A 17,412-nucleotide genomic window follows, 5' to 3' on the forward strand; every position below is an offset into this window, starting at 1 on the left:
TAAACTGGGGGAAGGGCTGTGGGGCAAACTCTGATTATCATAAACACACAATAAAAATGAGAGGCCACCCCAGGGGCATACCTAAACTGAGGGATGGGAGGTGGGGGAGGGGAGGGAGGTTGGAGGGGCTGCCCATTCGTTTGGGACCCAGACCCTCCAGGTTTCCATTAGATCAAAAAAAAAAAAAGAAGCAGAGAGAGAGAGAAATTGAGTTGTTGGAGATGTACGTAGCTTGATTGCGAATGAAAATGCTAATCTAATCTTACTGGTAGAATTCAATTCCTCCAAGTATAACAGTTGCTGTGGATTAAGATATCAACAGACAGCTTAAACTTCTGATCCCACCATGGGGACGTTAAATGTTATCACAGTCATTTAAATGCTAGCCAGTAAGACAATTATGTATCGTATCGCTTGTTTATGGACACACATTGATGGACCTCTTTATACAGTAAGCCATTTGAACAGCTCTACTATTTACATTCTACTATTTACATACTATTTATTTAAAATAAAACTTGATAAACTTGAATCCCTGAGACTTTGGTTTAATCAGCTGATGGGCAAGTCCTGCTGACTAATCCACAAGCGTCAAGCTCAAGGCTTGCGTGCCAAATACATCCCGCTGTTTTTTATGTTTCAGTCAACACTCACAACCCATTGTTTGCAAAAACAATATTGAAATGTAGTAGTCTCTACTGCTTAACATTTTCACACTAGACCAGTAATATCTAGAATTCACACAAGATCTGTAGCATAGCGTAACGGCTACTACTGCAAAAGACGTCAACTTAGCAAGTGAAAACATATCAAGTATATCTAATATTTCCAAGTATAATATACTTACATACAATAAACTAAATATAAGATTATTACCCCTATTTCTAGACAGTTATGCTTTTTTTTGTCCATTGGCAGATTTTCTATTTGCTAGAAATGCTTAAAATTAGCAAAATACACTGAAAAATAAAATCTCACCGCATTGGAATTGACTTAATTCAAATGCATATATTGGTTCCACGTGATTGAATTGAGTGACATTAACATAATATGTTTTTGTACAACCAACGTGATTTGATCATGTTTTTTCAAAGTGCTGAATAAAAATCACACTCCGTGCTCTCACCTGAGCTGAGGATCGAACCCGTTTCATTGCCGTCTTACGACGGCTGAATTACCGCTGCGCTATTCTACCACGTTTCGAGTGTGTTAATTTAATACTTTAGTAATAGTTCCTGTCAACTGCCAAGATCCTTGTGAGATTTCATAATGTAATTGGTTTGCGTTAATACTATGTGAATTGCTCATGCTCATAATTTACATAATTCAATTTAGTACTTAGAAACTTGTCACAATTGAGTTTAGTATAAGCAATGAAGTCACGTTTTGATGAGAAATATTTTATGTAAGTTATATGTAATATACTGCATTCTATTAAATCTGACCCAGCACATATTCCCTTTTTTTCGGTATAAAACAACATTATTTCAAGACTGAAATTAGTCAAGATGTCTAGAAATAGGTTTAGTAATCTTATATTTGATTTAGTGTAATCTTATAATAGGACATACTGGATAAATTTGACTAAATTCAAGATGTTTTCACTTAATAAGATGTGAATGTACAGTACACATGGGCTCACATCTCACTTGGCTGAAACACTAGTTAAAACGGATGCCTTTCTCTTGTGTTTGAAGTAAGAAATATTTCGGGTGTTGGGTTTTATTGTGATTCAATAATTCACATCAAATACAGAAATGCATCAGCCAGGAGAAGGAGAAATATGACTAGGAGAAATGTGAGACTAAGGACATGTATATTCTTAGCAGAGACTTCTTCTTAAAATCTTTTTTTTATGTTACATATTTTCTATATTTGGAAAATAGATGTGCAAAAGTCTTAGGCACCTTTTTGTTTAGTACAAAATGTGTTATAGATGATTATTTTATGACTGCTGCATATTTGAATCCGTACAAAAACATTTTATATTTCTTAACATAACTTTTCAGACAAAAAAAAAAAAAAAAACATTATGAAAACTGCTGGGTTTTGCAAAAAATAATAAAATAAATAAAAGAACTGCGACAGTCAGAGTCTCCAAAAGAACAGTGGCAGATGCTCAGTAAAATTTGCAGTCAATTTCCTTATACTGTAACACTGAGCAAATTTTACCTGTGACCACATTTTTTTCCCCCTTTTTTATAGCATAGGGTTCTCACAGCAAATACTGGCTTTGTTTACTTTATTACTGTTTACTGCTTTTTATAGTACTTTACTGCATTTCTTTCCAAGACGTTTGCATAGTACTGTATATGAAAATATTTACTCACTTTTATCATGTAATAGTGCATACAGTTGAATCATTTTTGTTAGAACTATTGTTGTTTTTCCTATTCTACTTTCAGAACATTTGCATTATTGATGTTAGATGATAGATTAGATAATATGTTTTAAAAATATATATTTTATAGCATTAGTTTATGGCTCTTTACAGGCCTCACAAATAAACTAATATGGCCTGAGCAGGATTTGAGTTTGACAGCCTTTAATTAATGTTTTTTTTTAATTAATTTTATGCACAATTTGTTACCATCACCGTATTTCATAAAAAAAAACAAGGTTTGTTTTTTCCTGTAAACTTCTAATAAAATTCAAGAGTTTTACCCACTGATAAATATCACCATTTACATGCAGATTCATCCTTAATGACCAACAACCATGCCACATTCAAAGTCACTATGAACACATTTTTCCCACATTCAGATGCTTGATGAAAACATGTATCTGCATGATTTTATACATTCCGCTGTCATATTTTACATATTTTACAGAGCCCCATATTTTAAAAGGAGTCCCTCCATTTTCACAGGCTCAAAAATAATTGGACAATTGACTGATAAGCAGTTTCAATAAGATAAAAGGTCTGGAGTTGATTCTAAGCGTTTAAATTGCATGTCATAGCTATTAATAGCTGAAATCTCAATATATGGTTCAAAGAGGTTTCAATGCAAGTGAAGGAGGCCATCGTTAGACTGAAAACAAACAAACAAACAAAACAAACAAACAAACAAACAAAAAAAAACCCCACAGAGCTATCAGAGAGATAGCAGAAACTTTAGGCATGGCCAAATCACCAATTTGGTACATTCCTAAAAAAAAAAAAAAACAAATCTAGAAAAAGCCTGTCCAGTTCTTATGTAAGATTAACTTGTACCAGAATGGTTGGAAGAGAATAATATGGAGAATGAAAGGAAGGGCTCATGTTCCAAAGGATACCACATCATCTGTCAAACATGTGGAGGAAGTGTTATGGCATGGCATGTATGACTGCCAGTGGAACTGGGTCACTGGTGTTTATTGATGAGGTGCCTGCTGACAGAAGTAGCAAGATGAATTCTAAAGTTTAAAGAGCTATGCTTTCTGCTCAGATACAGTCAAATGCTGCAAAACCGATAGGACAGCTCTTCACATTAATGAATGTGTCCCTTGCTTGTAGACTTGTAGATTGTATACTAGACAATGATACGCCTATATCCTCCAGAGTGTTCTTGACTCGGCTAGATGTTGTCAAAGGGGCTTTCTTCAGCGATAAATGAATTCTGCAATAATCCAGGCCATGGAAGACTCAAGGGAGGAAACACAGCATTTAGTGGTGTCCATGGTTTCCAGACTTCAGGCAGTCATTGACTGCAAAGGATTTGCATCCAAGTATTAAACATACTCCTAATTTTCATGATTGTTAGTTTGTCCAAGTACTTACTTTTGAGCCTGTGAAAATGGAGGGAAATGGCTGTAATTCCTAAACTGTTTCTAAAAAAAAAAATCCATTGTGGTGGTGCAGAGAGGCATACAGATTATATATAAGAATTTGATATATTTCTGCATAAATATCATCAAATTTTCACATAAGTCCTCAAAGTAGATAGAGAGAACCAAATTAAATAAATGAGACAAAAATATTATACTTGGTCATTTATTTATTGGGGTAAATGATCCAATATTATAAATCTGTGAGTGGCGAACGTATGTGAACCTTTGCTGTCAGTATCTGGTGTGACCCCCTTGTGCAACAATAACTGCAACTTAACAATCAGTCCTGCACGTCGGCTTGGAGGAATTTTAGCCCGTTTCTCGGTATAGAACAACTTCAACTCTGGGATGTTGGTGTGTTTCCTCACATGAACTGCTTGCTTCAGGTCCTTCCACAACATTTCTATTGGATTTAGGTCAGGACTTTGACTTGGCCACTCCAAAGCATTAACTTTAATCTTCTTTAACTATTTTTTGGTAGATTCTGGACCTCAACTAACTTTTGAATATTTCAAAATAATTCTCTTATTTGGAAGGTGCGTCTCAGACGATTCTCAGAAAGATTGGAGGTGAAATTTTTTGCATGTTTGTATTAAAAGCCTGTATAACAGTGATGGATTATAAATAAAAAAATGAACGTGATTACTGTCTTTGGTTGTGGATATTATGGTAGTGGTGAGGGGCAACCCCGACCACCCAGACAAAATTCTTGCTAAGCCTCTGTGTGATAGTAATTAACTGAAAACACTGAAGAGACTGTCCTCCTTCAGGCTGAGTAGAATGGAGACATTTTTCCTCCCATTTATATGTTTGTACCTTAACAAAACCAAACCCAAACTGTATTTTGCACTGAATTAGCTTGTTTTAGAAAGGATAGTGTGATTGGTTATGGAGTTGTGAAGAAAAAGAAGACGAAGAAGACCGGTTTCTCTCGGCGTGATTAATTGCACCATAGCTGTCCTGTCACAGTGTGTTTGGCTGAGAGAAAACGGCAAATAAGTGCTGGCAAACGGGCTTAAAGAGCCTGTGAAGAAAATGAAAATTACAATCAGCGGGTGTCGCGCGTGACCTGAATTCTAAACGTTCGAACAGAAGAAGGGCGCGCGCTTCTCAGCATAAGAGCGGTGTCCATAGCAACCGGGTGCGTTCTTTAAAAAGCGTGCGTAATGAGGGTCAGGGGGAGCTGCTATGCAGGAGTGCAGCATCAATAATACAACATAAAAACCGTGTTTATTCTATATTAGCCTAGTGAGGACCACAGTGTGGACTAATAGCTCACAGCGAGAGCCTCTACTAAAAATAGGTTACATCAGTTCATCGGAGCATGCACAGTTTATAGGCTACATATTATATTGAACTTGGATAATATTTATTCATCACAAAGCTGACTCTTGGGAAGAGGGTTACAAATCTGCAAACCCAGAGCAAATCATCTCAAATCATCATTACAGTAATGTTCTGTGCTTCTTGCTTTTACAACAACCTAAATTATTAACCTGGTAAGTGTATGGTACAAACTCTAAAGTGCTGGGTAATTGTTTTAACGGAGTGTCAAGATATTTCAGCCATATTTTGCATGTTGGAATGCCCGATTATATGTTTTAAGAAGAAAAAGGTTGCGATGAAATACAATAGATTGCAGTTGTATTATTTAGGATAACAATAATAAAGGTGATGCACAGAGCTTTACACTAATTCTTATTTAATTTTCAGACATTTAAGAAGGAAATAAACTATCTATATCTAAATGTATACAATTTCGACAGCTCTGAGAGTGTGCCATCTTTTAGACCAAATAACTTTACTTTCATTCAACTTTTAACTTTATTTGACAAATTTCCGTTTAAATCAGAAACGTAAGTCAATGATTTTTGACCCGATTTTGCTGTCATAGGCAAAAATTGCTCATCATAAAAGAATTATTTGGTTGTGAGATGAGATCAGTTTGAAGTTAGAACTCAGCAAACAAAATGGGAAAAACCATAGATGCCTCCATGTTCCCTTTCAAAGGGACCACAACGTTGCATGAGTTTCATGCTGTGGGAAGCGCCCTCGCTCGTGACCGGTATCTGACACTTGTGTAACATCATACCTATTTGTAGGCCTGCCGTGATCATGTAATGTGGCAATTAAGCGCATTGCGTGATATAAAAACGGCACCTGTGAACCACGCCATCAGCCTTATTATCTTCAGCGAGACTGCATGTTGGTCCCTTTAAGAAAAAAAAGAGAAAAGTATGAGTGAGAGAGAATTCAGGAAGTGTCTAGGTTTGGAACACGCCAGGGCAGCCCTCGTCTGACTGTGCACATTGTGAACACCTTACAATCAGGCAGCTCCGCTCACGTCTCACGGATCCGAGGCAGCCAGCCGGCTCAGGTCCTGGGGATCTCATTTGGATTAGCGCTAGTGCGACAGGGGCACAGAAGGCGAGTGTGGTGGCCCGCCTCCCCCCACTGAGAGCCAGGGGGACCGGGTGGCCACAGTCACAGCCTGCTAATAGGCCTGATCCGAGAATAATATAAAGGCCAAGCTGACAAAGATGGAGCGGTCCTGATGGGCCGTGGAGGGACGTAACAGGGGACATCTTCCACATGAGATGCTTGGGGCACATGTTGAACCTCAAGAAATGTATGCTTTCTACAGTGCAGAGGACAACATTTCTAGGGTTTATATGGGATTCTACTATGATGAGGGCATTTCTATCCCCAACACACGTAGGGTCAATCCTATGCCCTTGGTCTGGGCATCCCCTCCAGTTTTTACGAGAGACTGTTGGGGCTTATGGCAACAGCAACCAATGTCATACCATTGGGCCTATTGCACATGAGACTGTTTCAGTGGTGGCTGGAAAGACAGGGGTTTTGTCCGAGGATGAAACCTCTGAGAATAATCAGTATCATGTGGCGATGCTGACGTGCTCTGAGAATTTGGATGTAGCCCCAGTTTCTAGCCTTGGGTCACACTCTAGGCATGTCTCCTTATTGCAAGACAGTAATGACAGACGCCTTCCTCATGGGTTGGGGCACGGTCTTAGACAGTTGTCCATCTCACAGTCTCTGGAGCGGCCCTCATCTGGAGTGGCATATAAATTGTCTAGGAATGCAGGCCATATTTCTAGCACTGAAATTCTTCTTCCTCAATTGAGAGGTCACCATGTGTTTGTTGTGACAGACAACACAGTGGTGGTCTCATATATCAATCACTAGGGAGGGTTACATTCACATTCCCTGTTCAGGCAGGTGCAACTAATTTTTCTCTGGGCAGAGGATAAGGTTTTGTCAGTGAGTGCAATGTACATTCCAGGCAACTGGAATGTTGGGGCAGACATCCTGTTGAAGCAGGGGCTGAGGCCCGGGGATTGGCGGCTCCAACCACAAGTGGTGGATTCCACATATCAGAGGTTCGACCAAGTGGATGTGTTCACCTCCGAGGAGACAACACACTGCCCACTGTGGTTCGCCCTCACTCCTCCTGCACTATTGGGGCATGGATGCCATGGTGCACATGAGGCTGAGGTCACATCAGTATGCTTTTCCCTCGATAACACAGCTCGCGAAAGTTCTAGCAAGAGTTTGCAAAGACTGTCTACATCTGCTGCTAGTAGCACCTTATTGGCCAGCTCAAATATGCGTCTCAGAGATAATATCCCTGCTAGACGGAACTCCTTGGAAGATTCCCATCTGCAGGGATCTACTGTCTCAAGCCAGAGGGCTGATTTATCATTCTCGGCTGGAACTATGGAAACTGTGGGTCTGACCCCTGAGAGGCGCCAGCTCATAGATTCTGGTCTCACAACTGAGGTTGTAGAGAACATGTTGAACACTAGAGCACCATCAATGAGGAAATTGTATGCACTCAAATGGCAACATTTTGTCTTGTTGTGTGAGGAATGTCAGCTAGAACCAGTGAACTGCCTAATAGCTATAGTCCTATTGTTCTTACAAGGATGATTCTCAGCAAGGTTTGCTTCTTCTACAATCAGGGTCTGTGTGTGTGCCATTTCGGTCAGCCATGCCCCTATTGATGGAGCCTCTGTGGGGCAACATCCTCTAACATTGAGGTTTATGCATGGTGTCGGGAGGCTGAGGCCCATCTGCAGACCATACATACCTTGCATGCAGACCATGCATGCAGACCTTTCTGTGGTCCTGGAAGGTCTGTCAGGTGCCCCATTTGAGCCCTTAGAGTCAGCCTTAGAGAAGGTTCTGAATCTGAAGGTAGATGTTCTGCTGGCCCTGACATCTCTCAAGTGAGTAGGAGATCTACAAGCTCTCTCTGTTGCTCCTTCCTGCCTTGACTTTGCCTCTGAATTAGCCAAGGCTTTCCTATACCCTAGGCCGGATTATATTCCGAAAGAGCCTATGTCTGCTGCCCAGGCAGTACTTATACTTATGTAAGTATAAGTAAGTATATTAAGTACTCTGTACTTATGTCCACCTCTCAAGCCAGAGGTGTAAGTTAGTGAGGTGACAGTAGAGGCGACAGTAGAGGCGATGCTGTGTCAAAGCAGTGCATCTCTAATTGGATAATGGAAGCATTCTCTATCACATGAGACGCATGGTCTCGCTACGCATAAGGGCATAAGGGCTCATTCCACTAGGGGGGTCATCTCCTTGAAGGCTTTGTCCAAAGGGGTACCCTTACAGGATGTGTGCTGTGGCGGGGTGGTCTATGCTGCACACATTCATTTTATATACATTCCACCCTGGGCTCGAGTATCTTGCAGTGACCCTCGAGCTCGGATCTTTTGAACAGGCCATGCCCCCAGTATGACGGAGTGGGTATTGTCGTTCCCACAGCATGAAGCTCATGGAATATTGAGTCCCCTTTGAAAGGGAACATCTGGTTATGCATGTAATCCTGTTCCCTGAGAAGAGAACGAGATGTTGTGTAGCTTCGTTATACTGGGACATGCCTGTGAATTGCATCTTTGCTTCAGATAATAGAGGCTGACAGCACAGTTCACAGGTGCCATTTTTATATCACACAACGCACTTCATTGCCATGTCACCTGACCACGGCAGGCCTATAAACAGTGTAAATATAAATATAAATAGCATGATGTTACACAAGCTTCATATGCTGGTCACACGCTTCCCACTGCATGAAGCTCACGCAACGTCTCGTTCCCTTCTCAGAGAACAGTTTTACATGCGTAACCCAGATGTTTTTGTTTTGTTAGAAATAATCTAGCTAGCTAATGTTAATGAAATAATCTAGCTAGCTAATATGAGTGATGTATTTATGTAGCTCCTCAAAACAGCAAGTTGTATGTCAGTGTTATAGTTATATATTTAATAAGATAATATATCTGTATGCTAATTAATCTAACGCAAATGCTAGCACTATATACAGCATACAGTATAACTCATTTAAAGGCTGTGAGCAGCCATGATGATATGCAGTCATGCGTTGAACACGAGGAGACCTTTACGACTTTCTGAGTAGGAATTCCAGGTTCTTTTTTCCCCTAGTCTTAAGTTATGAGTTATAGTTGAACGCAACAAGAAAAAATTCTCCTTATTATGTCAAATTCACTTTGAAGAATGTCTTTGCAACACTATTTTCTGCATGAGCACCAATCATGCTGATTAATAACATAAGCAGAACACTCATTTTCCTTAACCACAGGTCTATCTTTAGAGGATCTTCATCATATAATCTGACATACTCATTTCACACACACAAAAAAATTGGACAAAATTTTATTGGAACTGTAAAAGTGTGACAAGATAAGCTTTAAAAAAGTGGTCACCAGCCCTCTTTCTTGAGATCTACCTTCCCGCAGGTTTCATCTACAACCAAAATCTAACATACCTGTTTTAGATGATCAAGAACTTCTTAAGGCTTCTAACGATTAGATGGCCAGGTGGGCACGATTATGGTTGGAGTTACTGTCTGTAGGAGGGTAGATCTCCAGGAACAGGGTTGGTTACCATTGTTTTTAAAAGACGGTTGAAATCGTATAGTGTAAAACTGACTTGGTTCCGGAAGGATTACCCAGTTGTTGTTGCCCCCCCAGCATTTATACTCTACACTTATCTGCTTAATAGCCAGAATATGTCTAGCAGTTTGGTACTCTTTAGTTAAAAACACTTTGTATCTCTTACTATCTTTTTATCCTAAATATTTCCCTATACTTTAGTTTTCCAGACACTAAAAGGATAGGCTTTGTAGCTTATATTAAGAAAATGGATTTCTTAAAATAGGCTAAAGCATCTTAAAGAACCAGAACATAAAACAAGTTGCATGAACAAATTCCTTTTGAACCGTATAACCCTTCATCATATGGCTATCTATAGAAACTAGTTCATTCTTCTGTTAGGCTAAAGTACATGAGCTGACCTTATAATTTTTTATGGCTCAGCCGACTTAAATGCACTTACTGCAGTGCTTCTCTCTCTCTCTCTCTCTCTCTGACTTTGTATTTTGCACATGTTTGCTTGCGACACTATTTCTTTCTGTATGTATGTGCATAATTGCATATATCTAAACCAATGATCAGACAGGACAGATGTGATGCGAATCCTGCTTTCAGACACTTTTAATGATGGATTGGTTTCATGTATTATTTCAGTGACAGCATGGGATAGCCTAATGTGAGTATGCTGTGATCACCCACTACCCTCATCACCCTTTTGACCCGCAGCATTAAAACCGAATGCTTATGGGAGGAGGTCAGCATTATGCTCAACAAAAAACTGTTCAACTGTTCAATTATTTTTAATTACTAATGTACGACTCAGTAAAAAAGCTTCTGTCGCTCTCGTCAGCCATGTAGATTTCACCAAAAATCAAGCGAGAAATTTTTTTGAACCTCATGGTCTCATCCAGATGACATTTAACCCAAGGGCAATGTTGAAGCTTTGTTTAAAAACCTGTGGAACCTCAACCCAATGGTCATTGTTAAAAAAAAAAAAAAAAAAATGTTGACCCTGCAATCTTTTGGACTGAGATTTATTAAGCAACTGTTGATCTTTTGGTGCAACAGTGAACTTTAGTGTGGAGGACTTCTCAGGTTTTGTAAGCCCTCTGCTTGACCCTGACCCAGCCTGTGACCCCTGCACAAAGAACTTGACTTTCAAGACCAAGGGTGGAGCAGCATGCTTTTGGTAAAACCTAGTAGACGTTAGGTCCACTGCCCAGTTCTGAACCCTGTTTCCCAACAGCATTAAAAACTACGTTGGAGTGCAAAGGTTCATAACAACCATGGTACTTGGAATGAAAAGAGTAAACATACCTCTGTTTTATGATATATCTACAAAAGAAATCCAGAAAAGTAACTTGAAAAGAACCAGAAGAAAGAAATTATACCATGACTCTCTCCAGACCTTATCTGATGGCAGTTTATGACATCTGTAGAGTTATAACAGAGCTGCCAGAAAGAATGGGGGCTGAATATTACAACTTAAATAGTCCAAGAAAGCTGCTCAAAGGATGTTAAACAGAATGAGAATATACATACATACATAAATATATACATATATAAAACTTTTGAATATTCTCCTTTACTAATATGTATTTTCTAACATGCTATAGAGTGTTAGTTGTCACTTATTTAATTTTTTCCCGCCATTTTCAGCTGTTTGAGTTTTGGATACTTTTCATTTTAGTTTTGAGGATATCACTAAATGTAAATCCACTGTGCTGAATGTGCTTGGTATTTTATCAACACAAGCATGTGAGTATAAGGAAAAACTCCCTGAGGTGATGATGTGAGGAAGAAACTTGAGAGGAACCAGACTCCAAAGGAAGCCCATCCTTTTCTGGGTGACACCAGATAGTGTGATTATGAATCGTTACTCTGCTACTACTGTATACTATAAAGTCCAACAATACTTTTAAACATGAAACATGATGAAAGGATGTTCAGTATGAACACACTGTGAGTCCTGGAATGAGCACAGGACAGACTTTATGATTACAGCAGCAGTTATTAGGTACACATTTGAATGAAGTGCACATCTTTCAGGTTTCCATGTGGGATCATCCACAGCATCAGAAAGTGATCTGTCATGATCACCCATTTCATTTATCGATCTTCTAGTTAAATTGCGTCGAAATGGTTTTGTAGGCCAAACAGAAAATGATTGCAAAAATGACAAAAGTTCCACTAATGAAAGTTTTTCACCTCTTCTCTGGCTTACTCATTAGGGACTGAAATCGATATACAGATTTCTGTAAAGCTACTTTATGACTATGTTTATTGTTGTATATTGTTATATAACGATATAAAAACTGAATTTAATTTCAATTTCAAGATTTTAGATAAGTATAACCTTCCATTTAGGGGAAGCCGTTATGAAGTTATATTAAAATTTACATGGAGAAGGTTCGCACATCCAGGGTTGAGTTTCGCATCGTAGGTTAAGTAGAAGAATCTAAGATGGTGAAGCATTAAAATAAACATCTAATAGGAATCTAGCATGTTGCTGATATACAGTCTTACTGCATGAGTAGTCTTAGATTTGTAATGATCACATTGCAAATTTGGTTTAATTGAACAATATGGCTTCCGCTGTTATTGTTCAGAAGCATATAAAATAGCACTTGATCCAGCACATTTAAATAGTGCATTAATAGTTACTTGTATATACAACTTAATGAAGACTGAGGTACTAAATAGAGGTCATGAGATCGTGCGCTCATTACACACTAAAACACATAACTGTCTTTCTGTGTAAACATCAAGGTTAAAGAAGGATTCATTTATAATAGCTAATACAATCATGTTGACTTGCATAGTAAATATGTGTAACAATAATTGAACGATATTCAAATGAATTTCATTATGAGGAATACTGAATTCACACTTTCAGTGATGATGGTTCAAATCGTCTTCCTCGGGATGGCACACTGAAAACATTGATTTAAATAATAATAATAATAAAAAATAACAATTTATTTATTTCTTTTTGCTCTTGTGCGTAATCTCACTGCCTGCAAGCGTATTATTTTGTTCTCCCTTCTAATCCCACACAAAAGGTGCTGTGCGCTTAAGATTAAGGCAATGATTTTAGATTTAAATCAGCAATGCAGAACTAAATTCTCTCCCTGCTATAGATCAAATGGGTTTCTGTCTTTCTTCTCTTTAATAGTAGTACAGCGAACTGGGATAAATTGAAGTTTAAATGCCAAGGAAATGGTTTTCTCTTCTGCAGAACGCTTATGAGCTTTTATTAATGTCAAGTGAGATTATTCAATAAAGCAAAATTTTACGCTCCCTGTGCAATGATGAATACAGACCCAAGTCTACTATATATATATATATATATATATATATATATATATATATATATATATATATATATATATATATATATATATATATATATATATATAAAAAATTCTCCAACTTGTTTCATTTTGCTTAATGCCTCCCACACACGCTGGAACAAATTATATAAACTTTCAGATTTATATTAAATTCTAACTAAAAATACTGACTGTCTTCGTCCATGTGTATAATATTTACTATGCAAAAGTCTTGGCACCCGACATGTTTCATATAAAACTTTTGCCTTACGTGGCTCTATTAATCCATAGTGCATTCGTGTGCATTAGAAATAAGGGACCGTATTATGTAATAGATCACATTTCTGATTTAAAAAAACAAAACAAAACAAAACAAAAAACACATCAAGGTTGTGTGGGATATTAGCTACAGAGGAAACTGTAACAAGATTTCCGAGAAGTCTGAAACACTCTACTGATATATTTCTTAGAAAACTGCACCACAGTTTGCACCACTGTCATTAGGGAGTACCGTTACCATGAAGGTGTGTACTTGGTCTACATCAATGTTTAGGTAGGTGGTACGTGTCAAAGTAACATCCACATGAATGTAAGGACCCGAGGTTTCCCAGGAGCCATCTCTTTCCCAGGGAAGCGACGCATACACACCATTGCTCCATGGTCCATGATGCTCACATGCCCATTGTAGGTGCTTTCAGCGGTGGACAGGGGTCAGCAAGGGCACTCTAACTGGTCTTCAGTCAGCCCTATAGGCAGCAAGCTGCGATGCACTGTATGTTCTAACATCTTTCTATAATAGCCAGCGTTAACTTTTAACAGGAGAGCATTAATAGTAGCTCTTCTGTGGGATCAGATCAGATGGGCTAGCCTTTGCTCCCCACGCACATCAGTGAGCCTTGGGCGCCCATGACCCTGTCATCGGTTCACTGGTTGTCCTACCTTGGACCACGTTTATTAGGTACTAACCACTGCATACCCGGAACACCCCACAAGACGTGATGTTTTGTAGATGCTCTGACCCAGTCGTCTAGCCATCACAATTTGGCACTTGTCAAAGTCACTCAGATTCTTACGCTTGCAGCACATCAACTTTGAGAACCGGCTGTTCACTTGCTGTCTAATATATCCCAGACCTTGACAGGTGCCATTGCAACAAGATAATCAGTGTTATTCACTTCACCTGTCAGTTATTTTAACGTCATGGCTGATCGGTGTATATAGCTTTAAGCCAAATTTAGTTGAATTTTTAACTGGCTGTTTTCTGTTTACTGCTCAATATTGTTATTATTTTGATACTTAGAACAGTTTCACTTCATTATTTTTGAAGGGATGTTCCTAAGACCTTTGCACGTCTGTACATAAACACTTACTTTGTCTAAAAGCTCGTCCATTATATTATATTATATTATATTATATTAATCTGCTTTTCTGCTTCTCTCATTTGTGTTAGATTCCTACTGTAGGTTTGTGTTTCTTACTTTTGCGACATCCATCTAAAAATGCCTGTAAAACGCCGCTAGGTGCACCAACAAAACACACAAACTGTACACACACATTCCTACCTCTCTCGTCAGTCTTGCTTTTCCAGACGTCAATCTCAAAAAGGTCACTGGCCAAACAAATTCAGTCTAAAGCCAAGACTGAAAATAAGACTTCTTCTCTTTCTTTTGGTTTTTAAACCTCGCAGGCATGACCAGCCTTGAATTCTTCCACTGTTATTTACATCCCTATTTGCTAAAAATATTTTATTGTAAATTCACTATTTTAAACACTCTCTAGCTACAGTCTACTCTTGTGTAAGCTATTTGGAGTGAGAGTGTGTTTAGGTTTCTTTTTTTTTGTGGTTCTGCTTTCATAACTGTGTTATTGCTCGGGACTCAATTTAGAAATTGTTCCACATGCTGGTGGTGATTGAAGAACACTTGCTTGGGTGTGACAAAGCAACAAGGGAGAGGGAGAGGGAGAGAGAGAGAGAGAGAGAGAGAGAGAGAGAGAGAGAGAGAGAGAGAGAGAGAGAGAGAGAGAGAGAAGGAGAGGGATGTGGGGGATGAGTGAGTTACAAAAGAGAGATAGACCTACAGAAAACTGAAAATAGGAAAGTCCAAATATCTTGTTGGAGTATTTGTTTTTCTTTTCTTCCAACATCTTTTAGTTTTCTCAAGATTAAACCTCTACTGTATCACCAAAGAAGATCATTTCTACATAAGCAGCTAGGTTATGTAGAAAAAAAAAAAGGTTTTTGTTAAAACCGAGGTGTGGTGTTCTCCAACCTTAAAACAAGGTCTGAGTATGCCATTATTTGTAGAGCACATTGAAATGGAAAAATTGATAAAACACACATTCAGAGAGAGAGAGAGAGAGAGAGAGAGAGAGAGAGAGAGAGAGAGAGAGAGAGAGAGAGAGAGAGCATATCTGGCACATTAGGTTTAGTTGTAAAATGTAAAAACCCAAGTGTGTTTCTTCCTCCATTATCATGCTCCAATTTGCCCATCTGTGTTTTATAAGGCTCGTGCTCTTCTGACTGAACCGACTCTGAAATGACTTTTGATTGCAACTTACTTTAGCCTGTTAATGTAAGCTATTACCGAGCTCACATGTTACTATAGCAACAAAGGTGATGGAGTGTACAGGGAGAGCAGAGTGATAGATTGCCTGTGCATGCTGTGTCATATCTAATTAACTCAAACACACTGGACTGCACATTATTCCTGCACTGCACTGTGAATCAATAAACATGCTCACAAAGCAAATAAAAAATCCCTTTCTTTCTTTCTTTCTTTCTTTCTTTCTTTCTTATACAAACTAATGCATGTTATGTTTTTAGTGTGTTCCCATATCTACCCCAGATTAATATGTATACATATACACACACACACACACACACTAAAATATAAATATATATATATATATATATATATATATATATATATATATATATATATATATATATATATATATATATATATATAAAACCTATGTAATATTGTTATTCGAATATATAAACATTACTGCAATAATCAAATCTGATTGGTCAGAAGACGCTCTGTCAGTAGTTCCAGCTGCAAGAAATATCGTTTCTATAGTAACAACTCATTCACAGCGACTTGTATGGTGTATGCTCTAAGGAAACAGATTAAAAACATGTATAGTCATTGAGTTTGTGAAGTCATTGAATGAAGTGGTTAAGGTGTTGGTCTACTGCTCAGAAGGTCGTGAGTTCAAACCCCAGCACCGCCAAGCTGCCATTGTTGGGCCCTTGAGCAAGTCCCTTAACCCAGCGCTAAATGTAATGATAAATGGATAAAAACTACAATGCGTCGCTCTTTAATAAATTATCGTTAGCATTGGCAAATTGCTGTAGTACAAGCGGATTAAAGCACTATTATTGGATAAAAGGAACTCTGCTTCGAGTTGCATCACAACCCCACATTGTTGATTATTTTCCTATAACAGCATGTTTTCCCCCCTTTCATACCATTCATCGCTCACACACACCCCTCTCTCATTTCTCTTTACGCTCTTCACCTGTTCTCTTTCACTCGCGTTTTCATCCATTTCTCCCTCTCTCATTCAATATTTATTTCTATTCCTTTTTTTTTCTCTCTCTCATTACCTGTTCTCCTTCCTCTCCCACCCACATCTTTCTTTTCCACTTTTCCCTCTCAGACCTTTTACTTTGTCTCCATCTCTCTCCCTTCCTCTATATCTCTTTTCCATCTTCCCTCCCTCTTCTTCTCTTCTCCTTCTCTCGCATTTTCCTCCATTTCTTCCCTCTCCCTCTTTATATTAACATTTCATTCCTCTCTTGTCTCTCTCTTCACCTGTTCCTTCTCTCATCTCACATATCCACCCATCCATCTCACCCCTCTCCCTCTGTCTATTTCTTTTCTACCTGTCCCTCTCCTCTTCCTCTCTGCCTTCACGTCCTTTCACCTTTCGGCCTGTCTCGCCACTCTACCCCTTCCAGTCTTTCCTCTCTCTATCTTCCTCTTCCACCTACCTCTTTCTCTTATTGTCTCTCATCTATCCACCCTCCACCCCCCCCCACCCCCCCATGTCTGACAGTAGGGAGACTGAGGCGGATCATAGCGATGTCACGGCGATGCCTCTAGAAGAGGCAGGTGCTCTATAGACACCATTCACTAGCGGGGGTCTATTCATTCACGCTCAGCAAAGCACCATCTGCTCCTGTTTAGCCCAGAGCACCCACAGCTGACCACAACGAGGGGAAAAAAAAATACATGCAGCACCCCAACAGCTGTTACCAAACAAAAAACCAAACAAAGAGGGCACTGAGAGGTTACACATAAATTTGGAATGTAAAAAACAGTCTGTAGATGAGAGCG

This window comes from Ictalurus punctatus, chromosome 27, assembly GCF_001660625.3.
Source record: "Ictalurus punctatus breed USDA103 chromosome 27, Coco_2.0, whole genome shotgun sequence".
NCBI classification, from domain to species: domain Eukaryota; kingdom Metazoa; phylum Chordata; class Actinopteri; order Siluriformes; family Ictaluridae; genus Ictalurus; species Ictalurus punctatus.